Source organism: Syngnathus scovelli, chromosome 17 (assembly GCF_024217435.2).
Source record: "Syngnathus scovelli strain Florida chromosome 17, RoL_Ssco_1.2, whole genome shotgun sequence".
In the NCBI taxonomy this organism is placed as follows: Eukaryota; Metazoa; Chordata; class Actinopteri; order Syngnathiformes; family Syngnathidae; genus Syngnathus; species Syngnathus scovelli.
Window position 1 is genome coordinate 7,732,304 of NC_090863.1, and position 27,364 is coordinate 7,759,667.

Here is a 27,364-nt window from a genome sequence, read left to right on the forward strand (position 1 = left end):
AATGTTATGAACCACTTCACACCAACAAGTGACTCTGACAAGGTTGCCAGGTTGGCGTGGATGAAACAAAACTCCTTTTTGCTATTCTTTTTTGCTGTCTTTCCTACAAAAGCAAATGTGCTCAAATTCAGATATGAAAATATAAAAACGACGACTTGTCGAGTAGTTGAAGTCAAAGTCATCCCCAAGTTTGGTTCAACTCAAATATCATCACAAGCTCTGTTCACTTGAGCCGACATATTGTAAAGAACACAACCTACAGCCTCCGCTTCAACCAAACCATGAATATTTCAAATAAGATTTTTTTTTCTTTTCCCAAAAAAGAGACCACATTATGCTGCATGTCACAATCGTTGGAGCATATTATTTTCTATTGTCAAAACACTTCCTGGGAATCTGAAAAAAGTGTCACAATTCTGTCATGTATTCATATAAATAGGACCCAAATACCTTCATTTCAATCAAAATGATTTTTAAACTTCTTTAAACCAAAACATTTTTATCGCAGTTGATGAATAGCGCACTGTCCTCAATTAGCACCACACACACACACACACACATGCACGCACACAAGAAGGAGACTTGGCTTATTTTTGAAGCACTGTGACTTTTTAGAAATGTCAATCACTTTCCATCAGGGGAGCAAACGCAAGACATGAGAGGAACGGGATTATGACACGGAAAACTGCTCCATCATCTTCCAAGAAAGACACGGTGCCCACAGCGAGAACAAAGAGCATAATGATGTTTTTTGTAGCATAATAAATTCTCTATCCTGGTGTCGGCACTCTCGGGCGCCTGTGCGCGCTTGTTATTGGCCGGAAAGTCTCATTCTGCACGGTTTGTTTTTACTGGTGTTGTTGTTAATGTGAAGAGATCAAACAAGCTAGTAAGTTAACCACATAAAATGGATTTTGTCTGGGAGACAGAGTGGGCCGGCCAGTAATGGAGGAAGTGTGGGAGACGTGTTGCTAACCACCCACCATTAATGTTGACCAAACATCAGTCAGCTAATTCATAAATATTTTTAAATACATTGATATAGTACATATTACAATATTAATATAATTACTATTTCTATTAAGAAAAGCTGATGTGCTAGAAAAAAACAAGAGTAAATTAGGAGAAAATTATCTAGAAATATTTATTTGCTTCTCTGTTTTTTGTCACCATCGGGCAGTCACGCTAAGGTAGAAAACTGATAAATGAATAATACAATTATTAAAAATTCATTTACCCATAAGGACTCTAATATCCCATTAGTTTCGCTGTGAATAACCGTGGCATTAGTTCACATTAGGCCCGCTTGGAAATCATTTTCATTATTTAATGGTCTATGCACCTCTAATGTAGCATATTTGCAGCATATGAAAATGGCCTATGCACTTCTAATTTTATAATTATTTACACAATAGTTAATGATCTATTTAAGGTTTATGGTTTAGTTTTCATCTTGTATATCTAAAGTTAAACACAACTGAACTGTGCAGTTGTAGTAGTTAAACATAACACTAGAGGGAGCCATGCTAACGACTCATACTAACAACCCTGGTATATCTATTTATGTGCAGCAGCATATCTGACTTAAATGAGCTTTTATCCACTTTCCTCTTGTTGTCGCAATGTCAAATTGATCCCTAACTACTAGAGAACAAAAAAAAAAAAAATTCCAAAGCCACAGATTTGCTGAAAATGTTGAAATTGCACTCTAGAAGAAAGTCTGCACTCCTCAAAGCTTTGTTGATTCTTTTTGTAGCCTCCAAGTGTTAGCCTAATGACATGTCATCTGACAGCTACAGATCTTTACAGACTTTAAGTCTCACCTTTTTGCAATTTTTCCATTTATATCCAGAAAGGACTGTCAACATTTTGGTCAGATTCATTGGCAGCCTTTTCAGGTGAAGACTTTTCTACCAGCCTTGTTCAGAAAACAGAATTCAACAGCGGCAAACCTGTCAATACTTAAAATGCGACGTTCCCAAAAAAAGTCAGACAGCCAGAACCTGCCCAAATGGCCCAGAAGTGAACCTCACTAAAAATGGGTCAGTTGAAGGGCCCCTAAGCCAAAATTCGTTTTTGCAAAATAACAGACAACAGCTCCTCACCCGCACACTTTTTTCATGCCCAATTATGAACTGATTTACCTTGGTGCTTAAAATTCAGGTCATGTGTGGCTGAGCATTTCCATGCGTGTGTGTGTCTAATGAGCTCCTGTGCAGCATCTGTGATTTGGGTGTTCCACTCAGCCATCTTGGTCCTTTTCAACCTTATGCGTGGCAGATGCCTAAAAAAAAATAATGATTTAAAAACACAGAACTGATTTTATCAAAGCTCTTGGCTATTTGTTTCTTTTGTGCAAATGGTCACCCCTTCCTCAAACACACACACTGCAGATTTGATGTTAATTAGCATCACCACAGAAACTGCATGTCGCTGAGCTTTTTTACTGACTCAATTTCGGTTTGCTACAACGACTAATTCAATGTCATGGGTTCATTTTGTGTTCCTGTGTTTGAAAATATGTTAAAAGCATGCCATGAGAATGTGTTAGAGAGTTGCGGGATGGTGGGAAATGTAATTGTATAAAAATGAGGGAGGAAGGAAAGTATATTTCAGGGGGGCAGTGCCCCTGTGGCCACCCCTCTAGCTCTGCCACTGATTTTACGGAATAGTATCCTTCCACTGTTTTACACCTGTCTGAAATGACTGATTTTTAACATAATTGTAACCTTACCAATAAAGACAAAAACATTTTCCACTTGGGTTATAATTTACCTTTGAATGAAACTCATTTTCCAAATGCCATATTTTAGAATGTTTTCGCAATAAAACTTGAATCCGCTTTTTGTTTAATTACGTCATGCTACTTGTCCTCCTTCCTAATGCTATCATTGGCGAACATAATGAAGGCAAGAATTAATTAGGTGAGCTGTCGGGTCCTTTTGCTGCAGGTGAGACTCGCCCTAGTTGGCCCGAGTGTGTTTCGCTTACATTGCCTCATGCAGCCTCCTGATACTAAACGGTAATGTGACTCAGTCCAGCCTCAGTTAGTGTAATTGGGTTTCAGCAGGCATACATTTTTTATCAAGCAATATGACGATATGGCAATGACAGGAGACAAATATAAAAATGTGAATAGAATAAAGGACAACCTACATACAAAGTAAAAATGTGAACAAAGACAATAAAAGTCAAGTAACTGCTCACATGCCACACATCGTTATGTTTGTACAAAAAAATCAAATAATTGATTTGAGGTTACCTGACATATTGAACCCTATTTCAAGCAAGACTGGAGGTCAGCTCCAAGGAACTTGTGCGATGACGCATGGGTAGCTTTGATAATAGCGTTATATCGCCATCTTGTGGAAGAAAATCACCATTGCAAATTATACCGTGCATTTTTGCTTTCAATTGCCGAGATGCGTTTATTGTTAGTTTATTGAAAGTTTGCCATATATATTTTTTGTTCTATTGTTTTAAATGTACCATTTATTCCACATCACATACTCTGTAATAATAATGTGGAATTCATTTATTCTTTGTTCAATGTCGGGAGATAATACTCACAGTCTGTCCAGCAGGGGGCATCAGTGGACTCCTCAGGTTATAACGCCCTTCCCTCCTGCGCACTCAAGCTCTCATCCATTCATCAATCTTCTTTTACTCCCACTGACAAAAGATGCGGCAAACAGGGAGTGTGGGAAAACACAACAATGCATTAGAGAACACAGACAGTGATTAACATAAGCATAGAGGAGCGGGTGTGTGCCTGTTGAAAAAAGTATAGAATTTTGACACTTATATGAAACTTTGAAATTAAGATAATTATACTGAATGATTTTTATTTTTAAAAATTTAATTGTAAATAATCTAAATAATTCAGATACCATTCTCTTCTTTTTAAGTATCTGTATAAGTTTTTTTTTTAAATAAATAAATAAATAAGTGACGTAATGATTTTGACTTGTGTGCTGTGTAAGAATAAATAAGCAACCAGAGTTTAGATCATTCATCTTGGCCTGCTGCCTATAAAATAATGCCCCTAAAATGACGTCAAGTCAATTCTTCCTGGCTGGCCGCTCGCTCTTTCCCACCCAAATCAAAATGGGGTGAATCGTGGGGGGTCATGTCTGGCCACCCCTCAGGAGAATAACGGGGTCTCTGTCTGGCCCCCCCAAACCACCAACGGTTCTCCGCCATCCCTATGACAACAGCCAAGGACCCTAGCAGGCCCCTATGGCCTCTCGACTGGGTCGTTTGAGCAGATGCCCATAATTAACGTCACTATACGGAGGTGTCAGCCGCCTTGTCTGCCTTTACACGGAGGCAAAGCCTCTCCCAGACTTGTCAGGAGCCCAGAAGGATGGATGAAAAATGAGCGTGCTGGCTTGAGGGCTCCCCCTGAGCATCAGTATCTACCCAGACAAACTAAAGCTAACCCACTAGCTAAATAATTTTACACTTGAATACTTTGTAACTACAACAAGTGGCAAAAGTACTCACACCATACAATATTTATACACGTTTTTTTAACTAGCATCACGTTTTGTTGAGTCAGCGGGTACTTGGATGAGGAAATAATGGACAGCTCCGAATAGTGGTCAGAGGTCGTCAGACTTAAATCTTCAGACTTCTGATGGAAAGCAAAAAAAAAAACCCAGCTAAACTTAGAGTTAATCAGACACAGTTAAAAAGGTGACTCCTATTTAAAATGGGTTTAAATGGTATTAGTTAATTCCGAAGTCCATTACAAGAGGGTGTGCACACTTGTGCACCCATCATTCCAGTTGCTTAGTCTGGTCTAAATTTGAACCTCCAACATCATTGAGTCCAAATGTCATCAAAGGTCATCTGATCAATTCTGATTAGTTAAAGACACATCCGTCCGCTGCCCGGCAAACGACCTCTCAGGTCAGCCGATGCACTGCCCGAGAGTCCATCAACAGCCGAGTTGGTCAGCGGCACACTCCGGCTTCTCGCATGGGGAGTTCACGGGGTCATCTAACCTCTGGCCTGGCCGGCCCTTTTACTTGTCATGACTTAATAAGCCGCTTCCCCAGCTCGCTGATGGCTTTGCTCGCTTTGTGCTTGGCTTTAAACACGCAAGTGTGGCGTTTTACGGTGATGTTCCGGCCTTTAAGAGCGGCTGAGGACGTCTGTAAAAGGAAGCTCGTGAAAGTACATTACAAGCTTGTAAAACGGGTGAACAGTAGGTCGACTTGACTGGAGAATTTTGTCGACTAATGGAACTGAAGTCAAGTAAACGGGCCAGGGCATGATGGAAAATATGAAGCAGAGTTACTTGTATTGATAATTTTACAGGACAATTAAAATTGGTGCAGTCTATTTTTGGATGTTTGTACGTACACAACAAAGTAGGCAGTAGGGCAACTCGAGAAGAAAAAAACTAGGTGTAAAGTTGCCAGTGATCATGAACACCAAATCATGAGTGAGGGATTCAACTCCCTCAGGGGTCGTGGGATCAGCCAGCCAGACACCATTTTATTGGAGCGCAAACACGGGAACATAGGGAGGTGGGACCGGTCGTCTGGGAACGAGCCAGCTAATTATACTGTGACTAGACACACGTCACTTGCATGTCATGTATGTGGGAAAACACACACAACACTTTACAGTTATAATTGTGAGTTTCATCTTTATAAAAAATATATATATTTCCTCTGTTAATGCTTTGTGGTCAAAGCTAGGGATTGTCAACCGGCGGTCCGCGGGCATCTAGAGATCCGTGGCCGTATTGCAGGTGAAATTGAAAATGGAAAATAATTTAAAAAAATAAAATTGATTTATTATTTAGACTTGATTTATTTTCCTGCTAATTTTGAGAACTTTTTCTGTCTTCCTGGGTGTGTAGCAAATTTGAACCGGTTCCCCCTTCCCCAGGCAAAGTTACAAGGGGCGTGGATCGGTTATGGAGCGATAGACTTCAACTTTGAAGGTGGTTGGTTCAATCCTCAAGTCAATTTAGACTTGATTTTTTTTCCAGCTAATCATTCACCCATCCGAATGACGTCAAATGTAGCTGAGATTCCCAAAATAGACATACAGATGCAAATAACTAGCCCGTATAGGTCTATCCTCCTTTGGTGCAAGATAAAATAATATTCCGCCAAAGCAGTAGACCCTGAGTTACTTCTTGGTTATAATGTTGGCCCCTTGGACTAAACCAGTTGAAAAGCCTTGGTCTAAGCAATGTTCAGAAATAACCAGTCACTTTTAAAGCCATTTTAAATGAGAGATGGCTTGCATCTGAAATCACTCCAAAATCAAGTTGTTCTGGACCTTTGACATCTAACAGCACAAGCTATGGTCTGCAGAGTGTCCACAGCATCGGAAAAATCGTTCAAACCAGCTAGGGTTGGGAAATCCAGATCCAGAAAGTAAAAATAAAACTGCCTCGGTTTGGCTTTACCTACTGGTGTATCTACTCAACCTGCGTGAGTAGAAAGACCTGGGGCTAAAGCCAAAGTGTATCAGGGTTTTTACTTTCTGGACCAGAATTTTCCATCTCCCTCCCATGGTGCAGCCACACGCCTTTTGGGGCTGATCTTCTGTCCAATGGGCGGTGGCGGCTTTGAGGTTGAACTTGAGCGAGCGGCGGAATGTGGCCCGTGGGAACGCGGGCCCCCGTTGGCCTCCGTTGGCCCCCGCATTCACTGGGGGGCACCCGGGTGGTGTCACGGCTCATTTGCATAAAAATCCGGCAGACTCAAATGAAGGCACGAGGACGGCGCCACTTTCACACGCGCACTCCTGCCGTGGACTCTTTGGGTAAGAACTTCACACTCACTCGCGTTACAGTAACATTAGGTTTAGTTTGACACATTTTGATCATTTATTACATGTGTATTTGATCGTTTATAATTAGATATGATTTACACGTGCGTGTGTGTGCACATGTGTGTGTGAGAGTTTATTTTTAGGCTACTTTAAGGTGTGTGTGTGGGGGGGGGGGATATGTCAACGAACTCTGTGAACGTTATGTGCTTGTGTTTAAATTTACAGTCTAAATCTGTCTCAAGAAAAGAATGCTTGTACTATTATTATTATTATTATTATTATTATTAAATACCAGCAAGCCAGCTGTATTTTGTTTAATAATTATTTGAGGATTAGCTTATAAGAGATTTCTTTAAGGCGTACCTCATCCTTTAAAGTTGTTGTGCAGACAACCTTATGTTTGTTCGTTTTGTTATCTCGTACATTCATTCATGAACACGTGGTTTGGATATGTGGTTTGTTTAAATGTATGGACAATACCTCAAATTGCCATTTACATTTTTCTATTATAATATGAAATGTTTATTCATATTATTCCATGGGAATCAAGTCATTTGTTTCATATAATAAATATAAATAATTGTATTACAATATATATTTATAAAATTATATTTTGAATTGCGTGTTTTGAAAAGTTCAAAAATAACATAGAGTATAAAAACCTAATCTAAAGTAACATTTTGTTGCTGCAAATAAAACGCCAGCATATTAGCCTGTTTAAATAGCAAACCTGTTTTAAATACTAAAGACACAAGAGATAAATAAAACAAAACGTAATTTGCCCGCTGGAAAATGCGGAAAAAATGAAGAAACAACCTTTTACGTTGTGCACACGTCATCAGTCGTCTTCAACAAGTGTTGATCGCACAGTCCAAATTAGGCAGTTAGAGAAATAACATTTGAGCAGTATATCAATCTTACCGACTCAATCTTAAAAATTTGTAAAAAATAACACGAATTCTTCCAGGAGTGTTCATGAAACATGCAAAAAAATATACGACTGTACCATAACAACTCTGGTCCCAGTTTTAAAATACTGTATATTGTAGCCTGTTCCATATTCGCCACACATTTCCAAATATATATTTATTTTTAAAATACGAATAAATAATAATGAATCACATTTGACTTGCTGATTGGCCGAATGGCAATGACGTGTTTTAAGTAGGGCGTGTTGAATTCGTTTTCAAGTCATTTACCTGATGCAAGAACACTTTGTACCTTAGATTACATTAATAAGCACGAAACGTTATGTTTTGTTTTGTTTTATTTTACCATTAGCAATTCTATCAGAAAAAATATGTTTTATTGTTACCCATAACGTAAAAGGGATTATGACTTTCTTATTATTTTGAATGTGATCATTTAAAAAAATAAAAGTAATTTGATACACGTTTATTATACATAATATTAGTTATAATAATAATCCTAATAATTTTCTTCATCATCATCATCATTAACGAAAGCATGCGTTAACAATATAGTCTGAGCAGTTGACAGCACACGTTGCATCTTTTAGTTTGTTTGAATCACCTCACTATAAATTCGATCGTTTGTCTTGCAACATTTAAAATTCGGTGAAATGTGTTATATCATCAAAATCACTGCGTTAAAGTTCCCACATAAATGCAAATTTACTGGTCAGAACATTCGGGCTCGTCAAAAGAAATAGTTTCGACTGTGCAGTTCAGCCTAATCACCAAAGGATGTCGCTGTTTCGTCCTGTCGCCTGCATCCTCAATCAAGTCGCGTATTTTTCCATGTGCTTATTTGTTTGATTTTCGCCAATGTGGACCATTTTATGAAAATACATAGTTTGGTTTAAATAACCCAAATATCATTAGGTAATGTCTTAAATTATGAGGTCTCAAAGTGCAGCATGTATTATTCACATAGAAAATTGAAACAGATACGAAAAGAACATTACAGTTCATTCATTACAAGGAAACCATACATGTTTTTAATATTACGATTATGTGGACTATTTTCTAGGCCTACACCATATCCTAATTCTTGTTAAGCATACATTTATTTGTTGAAGAAATGGGACAATTAAGAAAGCTTTAAAACGGGGTGAATCCACTGTTATATATAGAGAGTAAAAATACAAGATGTTAAAGTTACACTTATTTTGTAAGGCTTAGTAGAAAATGTTGCTCTCTAATTCCTTTTTTATTTTTGGCACCTCAGCTGCATTGTTGTGATTTTTTTTCATTATTATTATTTCATATCTAACACACCATGCATGATTTTTACGGCTCGTTTATTCAACACATATACAGTACAATATGGGGCCTGTTTGGCAAATTTAACAGGCCCCGAGCCGGCGAGATCCTCCCCCCTCTCCCTCCTCCCTTCCTGCAACCTTTTCAATATGCATGAACAATTTGCTTAGCAACATACAAGCGCGTGAATATTTGTAGATCAGGTGAAACCTCGCAAAGGAGATTTTAGGTTCAGACAAAAACCATTTGCATAAACCAAAATAGATATTAAAGATTAAAAATAGCAATTTAAAACTGGCTTTTTGTTGAAACAAAAAAGTGTGCGTGTGTGTGTCCTGCAGCATAACATCTAAATCTTCTGCATGTTTTCAAAAATACAGTAGCCTACTTCAGCCAGCTAAATAATGAACTAACCGCAATAATACAATTCCTGTGCGTAGCCTAATGCAATTAACAACCAGAAGCATGCATGCGTATAGCTTGAGCCACTCCAGAATGTTAATTAGCAAAGTGGAGATTGTTTAATGAGGCTCATACGCGCGGCCATGTGCTCGTCTGAGAAGCATTGATGGAGAAGGAGGAGGAGGTGGAGGAGGACCCGCCGGCATCAGGGGTAGGGGGGTGGGGGGGTATTGTTGTGAGCCTGGGAAAGTGTAGCAGGGCTGACGCCAGACTCTGGCGTGCAGCGTGGGGGTGCTGGATGCGGGACCAGACTGGATTGTCATGGAAATGTCTCTCCAGCACGTTGTTGAACTTGATTTTGACTTCTCCCCCCCCCCCCTCCCCTCCCACGCCACACCCCTTTCAGTTGGGGTTGGGGGGTGATGGGGACCCTATTTTCCTTAGCCCACACGCTTGTGGGAAAATCCATCATGAGCACTTTAGTGTGTAAATGCATCCATCTTTTATTAGGCCTATTGTTGTTATTGGTGTCGTTTTGCGCGTAATTTATCCGGCGATCCTCTTCGTGCACGCGCAATATTTTTTTTTAGCGTGTTTGTGTCAACGTGTGACTTGAATATTTACACAGCATGCATGCAGGAAGGGGCCCGGCTGCACTTTGCGCAGCCGATTGGATCTTATAAATGATGCAGAGTAGAATCCGAAAGATTCAAGATGCACGTGGCCCGACATCCATGCACCCTCGTCATATAATAGATTGCCCACGCGCACCATAATCAGATATGTAACTGCTATCTGGTGCAGGGTTCGTCTGGAAACCTGCTGCAGGTATAGCTTACTCTCTGCTTTTTTTTTTTTTTTTATCTGCACATCACGCCCGCACGTATACGCGCAAACAGTACTTTATAGCCTAACCACACGCACACACGTATGATTAGAACTTGTGCAGAAATTGCAAGTAACTGGTGTGTGTGTGTGTGTGTGTGTGTGTGTCTGTGCGTGTGCGTGTGTGATTGTTATCGTCATGCAGTCCAAATATCAGTCATATCTTAATATCACTCCTAGATAAGGACACCCATGCATGCAGTCGGCGCGTGCGCGCGTGTGTGTGATGGGGTGTGTGAGTGTGCGCGCACGATTTTGTATCTTCTGTACCACCAGAGCACCAAAAAGCACCTGCTCGGTGCCATTTTAACCGCAGTTTTGCGTCAGACTCAAAATGTAGGCTATTTTAGAGTTGCCTGTATTGTTATACAAATGTTTGAAAAAGTTGTGTGGGTTTAAAACAATTAAATTGGGAGGATGTTTACAGTTGTGTTCATAAGTTTACGGGGCAGAATTTGTAAGACCATTATTAAAAAAAATAATTGAAGCAACCAGAATAAAATGATAGAATCCCAATTAATTTTTAAGGTATTTGAGAACATAATCGATGAAGAAAACAAAGTCAGTCATATTTTCACCCAAATGCTAAAATTGCACAAACTAGCAGAAAACATAGAATAGACTTACAGGTGCAAAATAGGTCAAACTAACGTGAACTAGGTCACCCGATTTTGAATTGTATCTTCACAATAGAGCGGAACACTGCTATTGCCGTTTTCATTTTTTAAACCTAACATTTAATTTTGCAGTGACTAAAATTCAGATTATTTTCATCTGGACGCATTGATGATTTTGTAGGATGTATAGCAAGCTTGAATTCAAATAACTGCATAACAACGAAAATAAAACTTGAATCAAATTCTAATTTCCTTGAGTACAGTCTCCAAATATGAATTTAATGAAGTCTCCAAATCTAGCTCCCTTAAAAAATGAAAACACTGCAAACCATGCAGGACCACCGAGACCATTTACGCACAAAAATGCATGCGAATTAAACACATTCATTCTCATATCGTCTTATAATGTTTCCATGCAGATTCCCGCCTTTCTCGCTCTCTCTTTCTCTCTCTCTCTCTGATTCCCTCCTCCCTTCATCCCATCCCTCCCTCCCTCCCTCCCTCCCTCCTTCCTTCCTGGATGTGAGGCGGAGTTAACGCGTGTGCGCTCCCCATGTGCACTTCTTTGCACTTGTCAGTCGCACTCTGCAAGAAGCTGCAGCCCACTCGGAGTTGCCTTACACTGGCTGCACACTTTTTTTTATGGCGCAAAACATGCACCTTTTTAGGGGCATTTAAAAAGCGGACTTTTATTCAAGCGAGCTTTTATTTTTTTTTCTTCTTTTGGATACTGACTCCAGTGAGGAGGGGTGACGGTAGTAGTCCTGATGGCGTGCAAGTAAGTGTGTACTTTTAAACACTTTAATTGCACGAATTGAGGTAATTGTATTCAATGACGATATATTTTCCAATTGTATTCAAAACACTTTGAATCTTAAATCTTGTTCCACAGCGACATTCATCTCGGCGTGTGGAATAAGATAAAAAAAAAATCCACTCAAGATTCAAAGTGTCGATTACTATACGTACATTGATTCTCCAATTAGGCGGTATTATATCTAATAATGAGTGGCCCATTTAAGCGCGGCAACGTGATGAACCACCCTCGTGCGTGCATACGTGCGTTCATGCGTGCGTGCGCGTCCACGCGCTCTCCTCAGCTTTGGGAGGTGCGGCGCGCGGCCTCTTTAAGACAGACGACTGGCTTAGTTTGTGTCTTTGGTTATCTAGCTGTATGAGTTTTAATTTCATAAAGCTAGAGAACCGAAAGTACCAACTGACGCCGAACACCTCGCAACGCCCCCCCGCCCCAACCCACGACGGGTATCTGGACCGGAGGACTCGCTCAAGGCAGCATCCGCTGCATGGATGCTGAGAGGATGCTCAAGCCACCACCGAGGAAAATGAGAAGGATGCTGATTATATACGCTCCAGAAAAGAAGACTGGGTGCTTCACTTGCTGATGGTTTGGTCCATTCCGTGCGTCATGCGCGTTTTTTAGGGCTTAACTCAAGCCATTAATCATCTGCCTTTAGCAAACAAAAGGCGGCGTTTACGCACACGTGGGAGACTTGGAACTTGTCAGCGTATGGACGTTTAATGCGTAATAATAAGAGGAGAGGGAAAACGTTGAAGGTGTTCGAAGGTCCCACGTGATTGGCTCGTTTGAGGGACACGTGATGTTGTTGGCAGCAGCCTCCATCTTTCATAGATGTTTGTTTATGCCACTATGCTGTCGTCACAAGATGACAAATACAACATTCATTTAAATATATCTGATCTATAGGATTTTGGTGACTAAATATTTGAGTAGTTCAATTTTAGCATATTTTTAATTAAATTTTAAATTAAATTAATAGGTTTTTTTTTTTGTATCCTTTTGCCATATACTTCATTAGATAGTATGTGTTCTACATGTAGCATTTCAGTTCCCCATCCCTGATTACCATCTATTATATTCCTACCTAGCATAAAAGCACAGTATGGCAGATTCATGACATTTCCATCCATTTAAATGGGAAATCAGTTCAGTATTTTCTACAGAGTTGACCTTTTTACATGGCTCCCCTGGATGACGGGAAATTGATATCGCTAGTGCAACATCAAAAGCAGACCCCTGTACTGTCCATATGTTTGCTCAACGGGTGCTTGTGTCTTATTAAGTACAATATGATGTACGTACATATGAATGCATCACAAAGTCGGATTTTGTGTTTCCACCGGTTACGACGTTTCATATTATATCTTGTTTTTGAACCGTATTCAATGGAGTGGGTTGTTTTTGCCAGCGAAGAATAAAATAGGACGACGCATACCGTTTGATCTATTCTTAGTGAGGAATCATCAAGCCTAGGAGATGACTGAATATCCCTGAAGTCCCAGCATGCTCTATTTAGACCATGACTGACAGTATTTGATGCGCATTGTTAGACGAGAGCTTGGCCCAAGCATGACTGGTTGTGTGATTGTTTTACATGGAACACGCATCAACTTGTACTAGTCGCTGTTTTTGTAGCTTAGCAACGAGCCCGGATGCTGCAAAGAATCCATTTATTGCATTTCCCATTACGTCATGTGTTCTAATATTGTCATTTTGGTTTCTTTCAAAGGACAACACCAAAGACATCAGATGTAAAGTTGGCTTGTGATGCCAGATGGCTGGCAGCCATGATGAGGAGCTCGTCCGTCAGCCTGCAGGTACACGTGTGCTTCAGTTGTCATTTAGAGCCTCGCTTTTATAGTTTGCACCTGCAGGTCAAATGGAACGATGCTCCGGGCTTATTCGGAGGATTAGGTGTGTGTGTGTTTGCGCTCGTATGTGTGTTTCTTGAGCCACTGATACTGGAGTTGCTGGTCCGTATTTTTTTAAAGTAGTACTTTGATTTTAGCTTGGTTTAGGACTGGATCGTGTGATGCACGAATATTAAATAGCCTCAGGGAGAGGCAAACATTTCAAACATTTCCTATTCCAAACAAAAAGTATCATAAACATAAACCAGTAAATTATAATCACATTACAACAATCATGCAAACAAATCTGTGGCTTTGTCATCCATTTTAGGAAAGAATAAAATGTAAAGTGCTGAACTTATAATTAAGTTAATCAAATGTGAAAAATTTCCAAAAATAAAGCCTACGACTGCTTGGAAAATAAAGACAGCTACAATTTGATAAAAACCTACATGAAAGATGGCTGACAAAAAAAATGATGGCTGTGTCTGCCTATCTCTCCTTATATAGGCGAAGTGATATTTACACGCATAAACAGGCAGTTATCATCTGCTTCATGCAAACCCCCCCTCCCACACACACACAGCCCACCTCCAACTGCAGACATGTTGCTTTGTCTCACAGCAAAGTCATAATCCAATATCTGAGCGACTGCAACAATGTTTGCTTTATCCTAGCACTGAAACAAAAAATAAGAGCTTATAATTTATTTATTATCCTAATGGGATCAATGGAACACTTATGAGCAATGATCCCACTTTTTGTTGCCTTGGTGGAGGTCTATTCTTGACCGATTAATTAAATCTAGTCAATCTGGCGACGATAAAACAGAAAACCTAATGTTTCTCGTGGTCGACGAAACAACAATGGAAACATCCAACATTTGTTTCTGCCTTTCAAGTATTAACATCTTTTTACCCCCCCCGCCCACTCGCCCGCCCGCCATTGCACACACACACACCTCTTCCATTCTCATGCAGTCAGCGTTTTATCCCTTTAACCACGATGATCCTATTTGTCAGGTAGAGAGTGTGGTAGGTGGTGGGGAGGTGGCCGTGTAATCTTTGCTGCGGTTCCTTTATCCCGTTAGGCGAGCGCTGGAGTCGGGCTCAAGCCGCCGTTTTGGACCCGCTGATGTGGAAAGAGCGTTTGGGTGGCTCTGTCCTTTTCGTCCTTAATGCCTCGACACGACAACCTCCCCTTGGCTCCTCGTTATTGTCAGCAAAGCTTGCACAAAGGTGCGCGGCCGATGCATAATTCAACCACGGCGAAGCATTTAACCGACGCGTCAGCGTTCCGTAAATTTGGCAGAATTATTTCTCGTCTTCAAAATGGCGGCTGTACTTGATTCCAACTAAATCCCGCAGAAGGCAACATTCCATCTCCCCACTTAGGCTTCTCTCTTCACCCCCAGCATTAAATACAAAGTAGCCTACATATTACCACCAAGGTCAAATCGTCATGGTTCCGCAACCTTGACGCTCAATAGAAAGCTCAGATATTCAAATTTAGGATGGAGTTGAGTTGCCCCGATTTTTCCCAAGCTCACAATTAGCATATGCAAGGAACGGGCCCCGCTCTGCTGTTTTCTAAAGTGGATGTAAATTATAACCTCCGTATTATACAGGCTGATGGCAGATAAATCTCTGCAGTAATGCATTGCAGAGAGTGGGGGTGGCTGGATGGGTGGGGGTGTCACCGTGCCTATGTATGAGTGGCTGAGGTACTGTACAATGGCCGGTGGCAGATGGAATACAAGCCAGCAAAGCGCTTGCTAAACTTTCCTTCCATCAAAGCAGAATTATCTGAAATTCTTCTTAAAGTGTACACACAGCGCTCTGGACAAATATTAACACAAGGAGATTACTAAACTGAAAATTGCACTTGTTCACCCCAAAAAAGGCCTCGCGAGCAAAGTGGAGATCTCTTTGGAATCTCTATGCAAACGAAGGCTTGAATAATAAGATGTATTTATGAAGGGTTGGTGAAGGGGTGAAGGGGGGGGGGCAGCTTTTGAAAGCCACTAGGCCGCGGCGTGAATAGGATTGAAGGGGAGGCGAGGGGGGGTGGAGGGTCTAGTCGGACAAGGGTAAGGGGGTCTAAGAGGGGGGCCCCCCAGCAGTCTAGGCCTCAACCGAAGCAGCTGTGAAAAGGGGTCCCGTCTTTTTCCCACGCCCAGCAAGACGCGCAAACACTGCCGCAACTCGCTAGGGTCAAGTCCCATCACTGATATATACACTCATGCGCACACGCAGGGGAGCGTGTGTGTACGAGTTGTGCAAATTAACAAGCCGGGCCGCTGTGACATAGGGACACCTGCCATACCCCCCCCAGAATGCCTTGCGGGCCCACTTTTTCATGAAGGTTCTGACGAGACAACAATTAGGTCATAACTTCAACTTGAACTCAAAATGTGTCTGCGGACTTGACAAAACAAAAAAAAAAATAATGCCTAGAACCATTACATTATTATATATATGTGCTTATTTTATTTGTATATATATACACGTATATTATATATTTGAAAAAGAAGAAAAAGAGTGACGCCATGACCTTCTGTCTTTTTTTTTTGAGGGAGGAGCTGAAAGACATTTTAAGTCGAGGACAACACTCATCATTTCCATGCTATGCTCCTCTGAAAACAATTAGCCTGCACAAAAGCAAAGAAGGTCAAAAACATCACGCAGGTACTAAGTAGTCTCACATTTAGGAAAAAACAAGGATTTGCTCTTTCCATTATTGCACGTCTTTTTAAAAGCTTCACCGGGAGCTTTTTAGAAATGTCGGCAGCTGCTCTTTTGGCATGGAGAGGCTGTTGCTCCCATTCCTAACCGTGCGTGGTGCAACAATCTCGGTGCAGCGACACTTATGAAGAAGCTAACGCTACACGAAACTAGTCACGGTATTTTGTCCTTGCTCCTCCTCGTAATTATTTTCTTCCTTCCTATTCAGATGAGTTTCAAATCGAGTAGAAGAGCCTCCTAATTAGCTCTGTAAAGACACTTTGTGAGGAGCATCATGCACATTGAGAGCGGATACGTGACAGCCATAGTGCTAGCGCACAGCGTATGGACCCTTAATGAGCTTTGTTAACCGAGCGTGTGTCCTGCTGTTTGGACCACCTTTGAAAGCGACGCGTGCACGAAGAAAGCGAGAAGTGTTTGAGCAAGCCAGAATGCAGATGACGATACGTGGACCGAAAGACAGGCATCATCGCTTTGAGTCTTGTTTGTGCTCATTTTGGGAGAGGAAATATTCACGGGGTCACATTGTTCCTCAGATCTTCAAGGGACTGTTTGAGAGAAACTACGAAATAATAGAACTCGCCTCTGCTGGGGAGGTTGCGCTTTCATTCCATTTGTTTGCTTATTATCTAGCACCACAACAACAAAAATCCATCAAACTTTGTGGGGTGTACTGCAGATCACAAACTAAACATTTTGGTGCAGTCTACCATCTTATCAAAAAGGACTTTGAAGTAGCTCAGTAGCTAGCTAGTTTTCTTGCTAAAGAAAAATTAGTGATGCAGAAGGAATATTGTCAGCCATGTTGGAAGGATGTCTTGACCACTTACCTTTGCTGAACTTTTCGTAGGCTTAGCAAGAGCACACACTTTAATGTGCATGGCTGGTTTAGGCGGTTTCCTAAAAAAAAAAAAAAAAAAAAGGCATTAGCGCTGAGTAAGTTATTTCCCAGTGCAATATATTCCCTAAATGATTCCTGTTTTGTCCCCCAGTTCATTTTTAAAGCCCAGTTTTGATCATGTTACTATTCGCCCCCATGTTGATACATTCAGAACATCTTGAAGCATCCACTGATCACCAACGGCGAGAGGAAGAAAAGGTTTTGACAAAAACAAAGAGAGGCCAGGCGATCATTGGGGCATGATTCAATGTGGCTGCAAACAGATGAGAGTCGGAGGTGCAGCTGAGATGCAACGGGGGGAAGGAAATAGATGGAAGTTGCAGGGATCGTTTGTCAGCATCAGAGCCAAGCTGCCCCGCTGCGCCCGCCAACATGCTAAAGTGTCACTCAGGATGCAGACGGACAAGCAAAGACAGACATTTGTTACTTCTCAAAGCGGCCCCCCTGCACGCTCGCCTGCTCCATTTCCTGGATATTCCAGCGCACGTTTATAAAGCTCCTAATCTATTTCTTCTGTCTGACAGTTCCCCCCCACACTAATTGTCTCTCCTCTCATTTTGCTGTGGTTCGTTGCTCTTCCTTCAGTTTGTAGTCTTTTGCGTCAGCACAATGAGTTCGCTTCTTGCTAACTACGCAGCCACACAAGCTTACATGTCTTGAATATGAAAAAAATGTGGCTCATTATGTTTTGGTGTTGAATAACACTATTGTAGTGTTTTTGTCACTGGTTTCTTGGACCCACCTTACTTTTGTCCATTCTGGAACTCTGTGTACTTTTCACAACTGATCAATTCCGATTTTGAGGAGCTCCCTCAATTGATCTTTCTCTTTGGGCTGCTTGGAATATTATTTATTATTATTGTGCTCCATGACCAGAATAGTCCACTTAATGCCCTGAGAATGAAATGACTATCAGATTATTTTTCAAAATGACTCAGCCCAAATTTAGATCACTATTTAAATGAGCACAAATATCGGTAAATATTTTGCATGAACTTCTTATAATTTAAAGTGTTGGACACAAACCTCGTCAATTTGTGCAAGCATGTAATTATTCAAGGCTATCGTGCGATTGTGTTCGTGGACACAACTCTGTTTTGTTCAAGTCCAAAGCCACGGGTCACGGCACCACCAATCCCTCCCTCCCTCCCTCCCCCTTGCACACCCCCGTTCCTCTCAACTTGATAATGTGTCTCCATTCTTTTTTTGCTTGGCGGAGGAGGGCTGCCCTGAACCAACATTGTCCCTACTGCAGCTCTTATGTTGGTTTGTCTGCGTGTGTGTGTTGCGGAGGGGGAGGGGGGGGGGTATTGTGTGTGTGTGAAGGGATGGGGAGTTAACACTCATGTGTGGACCAGTGGCGTGCATAGTTTGAGGCACTGACTCCTTCAGAGCCAGTTTTACAAATACATAAACCCAAAAGCGTAGCTTAGTCTTCATTCTACGCACGCACACAGTTTTTGGTCTTACCTTTATTTATAGATGAAGAAAAAGCTCCGTTACTTTCTTGTAAAATTCTCCATTTTCCTTTCATTTAGGGCAACTTTTCTTTCATTTTGGACAGCATCTCATGAAGCTCAGATGCAATCACTTCTATCATCACTGACGTCATCAAATCCCCAAAATGCCTCCTTCACTTCACTTTTAGCACCATGGTGCAAAATCTGTGCTTAGTTTGTGACAGCTGTCGTCTCGTCTACCTCTACAAGCAACAAATGGGGCAGCATTAATTACCCATCGGCTCACGTACGCCCCCCTTTGGTGCGGCAGAGTACTATTTGCCGCAACTTGTTCCTTTTTACTGCAATTTTATGTCCCATCAGCAAAACAAAGCATTTCACCTTTGTATTGGAACAGGAAAATTCAGCATGGACTTAAATCACTTTATAGTAAAATAATGATAAGCAGAAAGCTGTTCAACAAATTTGTACTGTATTATTCCTGCAACAAGTTGTATTTGATTCTATTGTGGTATTCTAGTCTTATTGTAAATGGCTCCACTACGAGCCGAGTGTTTTTCAAAGAGCACGCAGAGCTCAGTTTTATTTGTTTGTGTGCAGCGGTGGGCGCCTTGGGGCAGGTTACAAAAGAGCAAGTTGGCGTTTTCTTCCCACATATTTTTAATCAAAGTGTTACTGTTTGCATTTGCATTTGCATTGAACGGAGGGATGCTGAATGCCAAAGGTGAGATTTTGTAAAACACTCCCTTTTTTTTTTCTAGATGGAAACATGGGTGGGTGGTTGCAAGGCTGGATGAATCCGTGTAGATGACTGAACTCCGAGACCCCGGTGCAGCTCATCATCATTGCCATGGGCTCTTCCTTGTCTCCTTCTGTGGTCCGCACCTCCATCCAGAGGTCCAGCTCAGCCCATGAAGCCTGAGCGGGAAGCTAGTGAGTGGGCAGAGAAGGATGGAGAAGGTCCCTGAAGGCTAAAAGCACCTCAGCGGGAGAAATCAATACCAAGCATGCTCGCTTCCAAGTAGGCTTTCCTCTGCTTCTTTGTGGCCTCAGGGGCCTGCGGGCCTCCAAAGGACGGGCCCTTTGCGGCCCCTCTCAGCTGGACCGGACCCCGTCTTCACTTGGCTGTGTGTGGTTTTGCTAAAGGGGATTTCTCTCCTCACCCAAATGATTCCGATACACTGCCGAAGCACTGGCAAGAGGGAGCCTGTTTTTTCTTCATCTTTTTCCCCACTTTAATTCAAAACCAATACAGGACTTTTGACATCTTTCCATCCCCAGCTGTTTATTTCTGCAACCATTTGACAAAAAGACAGAGAAGGCATATCTTCCTCTCAATCGAGTGGTAAGTACTTTTTACCATCTCATTCTAAATAACACTGCAATCACAAACGACTGCCTTCGTCATAACCGCATCACCACGCAGGGATTTGTGTGTGTGTGTGTGTTTGCCATCCAGATGGGCAGAGCTTCAGATAAAATGGCCACCAGACTTTCCCACTGCCAAAGATGGCGGGCGCGTCCTCGGCGCTCTGCCATCTGTGCGTCGCTTTAGTCGTCGTCGCATGCAAATGGGGGGCTAATTGCATTTGCATAACCTTCCAAGTTGTTACTGGGCCGTGGCGATAATTGCGATGAATGCATAACGACAACAAGGAGGAAGGAGGCAGGTGATTTTTTTTTTTTTCGTAAGCGTAATCACAGCAGTTAGTGTTTGTTTTCAGCCATGTTGTTTTGGTCGCTTTTCGGTTATTGTGAGATTAAGGCTGCGGCCGTCCTCGTGTGCCATATGGTGTGTGCGTGTGTGTGTGTGTGTGTGTGTGTGTGTGTGTGTGTGTTTGCATGCAAATGGAACTGGAGAAAAGATTAAAGCATTTTCTTTTTTTAATCAGACAGTTCTCTGTCATGTCCGTTGGCGCACGCACACACACACACACACACACACACACAAATTATTAAATTAAAATAACACCGCGCTTAAATGATGTATCATTATTTGATTCAAATGTATTGCACACAAGTGAAGTGAAAATTGTACTTAAATTACCACAACCACACTTAACCATCTGTGCTTATTTTTTTAAAATAAAAAAAATCACATGTATTACAGAAAAACAAAGTATTTTAAAAGATTAAATGAAAATGTAGTCTACAATAAAGTTAAATACAACTGAACTGCGTTTCAAAATGTACTGTACTGGATTTTGTTTTTTTAACAGATCAATTTGAACATTTAATTTAATGATAAGTAGCACCAGAGGGAACCTGTATTATGACAATCACAAATATAGTCAATAATATACATTCCCTTTCTTTGCGTAACTATGAAGAGTTGTTGTCATGGCATTTGCCGGCATAAACAGATCATTTTGCAGTGCTCTCGTCATTTTTTTTTTTTCGGAGCTGTATAAAGCACAGGTGAAAGCATTACGCAAATAAAAGGTAGCTCAGACAAGCACACACTCTAATTAAGAATGGCTTCAACAAACTCCAGGCAGACAGACCACAAAAGTCTCATTTTCATGCATATGGCTGTCTGGTTACCATGGCAGTGAACACATCGTGAGCTTGCTGGTGGGGGGAAAGGGGCTTGTGCGTGGAAACGTATAGATAGGGCGCTTTCAGGGAGAAATTGTAGCTTGGAACCATCGCTGGAAGTTAAATTGCAGGCTAGAAAGCGGCGATGACTGATAAAATGTCGACGCTGGATTGGAAGATTCGTATTTCCAGGCTCATTAATTCACACGACGGGGGTCGCCCCTATTTGCATTCGCCCATCCAGACAGCTGCTGTGCGGTACAGTTTGGAGGCAAAATGGCCGTCACGCGAATCACATGTCTGGTGGCAGGAGAATGTGAGAGGTGGGGGTGAGGGGGGGTTCACATTTTGGGGTGTCTGGTTTGAGAGAGAGTAGACTGGTGTGGGGGAGCAGAGGATGGAGTGGGGGGCGCTTTTCGGAGAAGGAGGGGGGGTGTCTGGTTTTAGTAGACCATTAATGAGAGGCTGGGTGATGGAGGGAGGGTGCCGGGTCGTTTGTCTGCGTTTGCGAACATGCGTCTGCATCTCGCTCATTTGCATAAAGCGGCAAAGGGCGTCCATATGCTGCAAGGCACCAGAGTTGGTTTTTTTTTCATCCATGCAAGAGAAGCAGGAAGATGCTCTAAAGCCACGTCTGAAAATAACACTCCTCCTAGGTTCAGGCTGGCCGCATCACTTGGGATTCGTCCAATGAGCTGCTGCTTCCGACCAATCGCAAACGATCAGGAAGAAGAAAGCAAAGGCTGACACGAGTTTACCCTTCATGTGTACCAAAATGGAGTACAAACAGCACGGGGAGGTGAAAAGGATTGTGGGTAGGAAGTGGAAGACTCACTATAGAATGAGACAAGTCATTTGAAGCATTTTCGTGATTATTTGGAACGTTTTGCACATTGTCGTCATGGGGTAACTGCCCCCTCAAAATTCCGTTTTCAGTGAAATCGCAACCAGTTTTTCTTGTGTCCTGTCACTATATACTTAAAGTTAACGAGAATATAGATCGTCAGGTGCAGTCAATACGGCGGGATGTCAAATGTCAGACAACGAGACACAAAGAGACACAAGGCAAATCTCCATAATGTCTGAAGTGACTGTGATAAACTGGGAATGTGAGGAGCGTGGGAAATGCCGCCAAAACAGAACAGAATAGAACGGGCGAGACTGCTGTTGTAGCAGGTGAATGAGGACCCTAGAGTTCAAGGGTCAAGGCCAGTTGAAGAGGTTGTCTGGTTGTTTGCTTGTCGTCTGGGCCTCGCAGCATGCTAATGAAGCGGCCGCCCCGGTTTAATAGGCAGCTATTGTTCGCTCGGTCTGGCTGATAGGGTTGGAAAAGTGAGATCGTATTTTGACATGCGTTTATAATGCCGTGTTGCTTTCTAACTAAAGTTGTCCGCACGTCCAGCTTCCTGGGTTCATTTTTGAGCGAGGCCTACCGGCGCTAAAGGAAGGAAGTGAATAGATGAAGAAGCGAATGCACGGCTATACCTCTGTGCTCTCTTTATGCTTGCGGCTGCAGGCTTCATTAGCTCGACAGAAAGGGACAGCTCCCTCAATAGACCCATAGACCTGTCTCACTAGCACAGGCTCGGTCGGGCTCAGTGGGGTGTGTGTGTGTGCATGCATGTGTGTGTGCGCGCCGGCATGTTTGTATGCGTGTTTCCCCGACCATTCGCACACCACGGGGCCTCATTGTTTTGCACTCATGCCTAAAGGAGGCTTCGGCATTGACACTTTTTTTTTTTTTTTAAGGCTCAAATCTCTCTTTGTCCCTCATTCTCTCGTTTTCCCCGGCAGGCTTTCCATTATTCTCCATTTCACAATTTTCCTCATTGTGATGCTTCTTTTTTGGGGATGTAAGCTCAGATCTTTTACAAAAAAAAAAAAAAGCACGTTCCATGCAGCACAGCGTTATTAGAGCTGTATTTTTAGTCGTGCCCTACTTTTGCTGATGAGCATTGATGTGTTTGTGACAAATTACTTTTTGGAATTATGGCGTCAAAAAAGTCAACCCTCAGACACATTTAGGACAATTACTCGTGGGAAAAGTTTTGAAATGTTTTAGCTTTGTCAGATTTTTTTTTACCTAAAATACCTGACTATGCACAAATGCTGATTTCAAGTTGAGTCAAATCGTTGTACTTCCAAGGTTGGAGTAAAAGGAGAGTGAACTTTGTCGTACCTGCATAAAGATGCAATCCTTGACTCTAATACGGAAACGAGAAAGGAGGCAAAGCAAAGAACGATACTGTGGCCTGGTTTGTGGTTCCGCTGGGATAGCGACACTTTTTGCCTGCAAAATGAGATAGCGTGAGCTCTTTTAAGACACACACATTGTTCCATCGTCTACTTTGTTGTTGAGGTGGCAAGAAACTTTTTGTCCTACATTTCCCTCGCACAAACACGACTCATCATTTCAATCTTCAACTTGGCAAAAAGCCACAATGAGGTTCCCTTCACACTCTCTGTACACGTATGTAGCTGATGTATAAAAAAAAAACATATAAATATGTTTCAGACCCTTTCAAAATGTTAAAATCTGCAAATGTATTTTTCATTTTGAATTGAAACTTTATATATCTTTATAAAGATTCTCACTTGCAATGCTAACTTGGCACCAAAAAAAAATAAGCTAATAAAATATACTGTACTGTAGATATAGAAATCATTAAAAAAATATATAATATTGTTATTTCTTGTTTTCCAAAAGCATTCAAATGTGATTCGGGCTAGTACTATGCTATGCGGCCGACAATATGTTTGCATTAAGCTAGCCGACGCCGTAGGCTAGACAGACTAATGAAAATTAGCATAGATATTATGGTAATTATAGACATTTGGACAACATCTGCTTAACACGAAACAGCAACCATAAAATACTAACATGCATATATTGTCGCTGGGCTGCAGAAAGAAAGACAATTACAAACAATGAAGCCGTGTGACTCAAAATTTGAAATATTGTGAAAAGTGAAACGCCATTAAAAACCATTGCTTAAAAATGCTCAATATAAAGCGCGCTCAAATGACGTAGTAAGGGAAACACTGTACCTAATAAAGTGTCTGCTTAGCCTTTATGTGTGTGTATAACACACAGTCAGACCTCACCCGTGTCCTGCTGGGAAGATTTCATTCCCATAGCCTGGGTGAAGTGGGGGGCACTACGACACTATACACACACACACACACACACACACACACACACACACACACACGGTTGGCTCTTTTGGTGTAGCTGTCACTCGGCCACCCATTCAGGGCTCAGTCACGGCCACTTAGAGCGCAGCAGACTCAGGGATTCAGATGAGCTGTGATCCAATGACATGTATTTATAATGAGGGGGCCGCCAAGACGTCTTTGTTGCACGCACAATATCAGCATAAATGTGTGTGTGTGTGTCTGTATGTGCGTGTGAGTGTGTGTGTGTAAAGAGAAGAGAATCAGCATCACATTCTGAAACCACTGCAACTCTTCCAGTTGTATTGGTATTTAATAGTAAACCAAATAATTCTTAAATACTCCTTAACATTATATTATAACTTTTTTTACATTGGCTGACATTGTCAGATTGATTTAAGAACGCACGCAAGAGCAGTAGTCGATGATTTTGCGCATGTTTGTAAATAAAATAAGTCATGCTTATAAATAGTCAATCTACCTCCACTGACCATGTCCACATTTCTCACACACATTATTCTTATTGTCTCCGAGCAGTTACATTACCCGGACTTCACTTTATCTCGTCACGATCTAACCTTTACACATCTCACTCTCGACGTCTCGTAAATTCTTCTGTATACACTGCTTGGGGTTTGTATGAAGCAGAACTGCGCCGCATTGTAATCAAAAGTGCTTAGAGCAAAATATTCTAATCAACTCTGTGTGATGGTGTGAAGATCCACATCACAGCATTACGACTTTAATAATTGGGGAGAAAATAAAGTGGCCATGTTTTAGATGACACAAATGTGCTAATTTCATCGAATTTGTGGTTATAAAATAGTGTATTTTCTGCTCTGGAGGTGTTCCTAATGTTAAGGCTGGCGATCAATGTTATACAGTCTGCAAGCCGCTATGTGTGGACTACAACAGGGCATACATTAAGCACTGGTCGGGACAGAGTGGGCAGTAGAAGAGCTCTGGAGAGTCCTGAGGCCTCTCATAATTGCTTCATGTCTCAAGAATTGCATCTATCCAGGGATTCTATTCAGCCATAACGACATTCGTCACTCGCCATCCTGTGAAAAATATCGTTTTATTATATAACGTAACTCTGAACCATAAAAGGCTTCTTTACTAGCCGGGTTTTTTCCTTGCCGTACGGTGATGGTGCAAAAGCAGATTGTTACCCTGTCTGTGTGGGCGTGTCATTTCCCTCGGGTGTGATTGGGCGGCTTCCCGGTGACTAGGAATTTTCTTGGCACTCCACACGTAAGGGTCAAGGGTGACTTAACGTGGACTCATAGTCAGATGCATTCCAAGTCAAGACAAAGGTGTCCTTTCTGTAACTAGGCACCTTGTTTTTCTGGTATTTTAGACTAAAAGTGCTGTGTCAGTGCTGTGATGGGACACACACACACACACACACACACACATAATATTCATTTCGAAAACGGTCAAGCAATGATGATTTTTGCTGTATTTTTTCCCTCACTCATATCCTCTTTCTCTCTTTGTGTCTTTTTGCAGAATGTGATACCGGAAAAGAAAAGGGATTCCTAGTTATGGTTGTGGACCCATTATATTGTTATCCTGCTATTTAGAATAGAGATGAAATACACTGCAAATAATACAGGTGTACCTAACTGTGTCAACTTTATATTTTTCTAATGAATTGTGACTTACTATTACTTTCATTTAACTTTATGTTGAAGAATTGACTTCATTGATTTTCCATTAAAACATGTATCTTGTATAAAAACCTATCAATAAAAATTCAATTGATTTGACTATTATGCTGCAGGAAGTTTGTTCACAATTCATGTAAAAAAAATAACGCAATTCTATTAAGTGTTTCTAAATATGAACAATTAATATTGTATATATATAGTAAGCAGAATAGAAACATTAAGCAGTGATGTATCCATATCAGTGGAATTAATTTGAAGGAATTGTCTTTTTTTTGCATGCCAAAATAAATATCTGTCATATTCTATTACATAAATAAAAAATGTTTCTTATTTTAAATATATTTTGTAAATCCATACCCATCAGAAATATAATTACAATTAAAAACAATAATGATCCAAAAAGTAGGTCAATTTTTGTAAAAGTGACTATTAGAGCAAAAAGGTGTTAATAGGTCTACCTATAATTTGCAGTTATTTAGACAAGTGGGCTAATGCTATTCTTTTCCTCCTCTTCTAATCATTTTACTGAGGTTTTCTTTTTTTTAATAAAAAAAAAACTGTCCTAAAAAATGTTAAACAAAAATGGTGGGTGTACTTGTCAGGATCGATTAGTTGAAGAAAAAAAGAGAAATAATAGTGTTAAGCGGTGAGACACAAGAGGAGGTGTGTAAGTGAAAAGAATAGATCAGAATAAATGCAAATTGTCCCTGCCTCTCCGTGGCATCTTGCCAAGTCTCTATGGCAACCACATCTTTTGACACACACTCCATCTTGGTCTCCTTCATATCCTAATAAGTCCCTATAGCTGTCTTTTCAAACAGCCATGCTATATTTGATTCCCTTTTCTTTCGTTAAATTGTCACACAAAGTCAAAACCCAGTGTTTAACTCAAACAGTGAAAAGATCATATTGTTGTCTTTGTAAAATGACCAATAGGCAATAAAAACGTTTTGGTTAAAATAAAAAAAAAAGGCTTATTCAGCGTTTGATTTGATAACTTTAGAGTCTAGTTTTTTTTTATATTACGCCAATGTGATGCGTTCACGGTCAAAGTTCAAGTTCAGGCGTCTAGGCAACAAATTGTGACTCGGCCATACCATTCCAAAGCACTGTGCTCGCACTACCATCTAGCGACCGTTTGCGGAACTGCTTATGATAAATCCATTTCTGAGGTTGGGGGGCCCTCTAGCGGCTACTTTTCGCAGTTACAAAACCCTAGTGGATTAACGAAATCATGTTGCTGCTAAAATAGTTCTTCCTACTAAAAAGCATTG

At 41.2% G+C, this 27,364-nt stretch overlaps 2 long non-coding RNA genes across 6 annotated transcripts; one reads left to right on the forward strand and one right to left on the reverse strand.

Annotated features, from left to right (window-relative positions):
- Nucleotides 1-2,150: 2,150 nt before the first annotated feature.
- LOC125984979 (uncharacterized) lies at nt 2,151-17,476 on the reverse strand. Its single transcript, XR_007487180.1, has 3 exons — nt 17,175-17,476; nt 3,571-3,672; nt 2,151-2,284 (listed from the first exon to the last, which is right to left on the reverse strand). It is a non-coding gene; the product is annotated as an uncharacterized lncRNA (long non-coding RNA).
- LOC125984976 (uncharacterized) lies at nt 6,635-26,189 on the forward strand. Of its 5 annotated transcripts, none has more exons than XR_007487174.2 (4): nt 6,635-6,792; nt 13,480-13,567; nt 19,467-20,050; nt 25,930-26,189. It is a non-coding gene; the product is annotated as an uncharacterized lncRNA (long non-coding RNA). The 5 variants fall into 5 exon arrangements; XR_007487173.1 differs by lacking the exon at nt 6,635-6,792 and adding an exon at nt 11,481-11,708; XR_007487175.2 differs by lacking the exon at nt 6,635-6,792 and adding an exon at nt 12,139-12,349.
- Nucleotides 26,190-27,364: the final 1,175 nt, after the last annotated feature.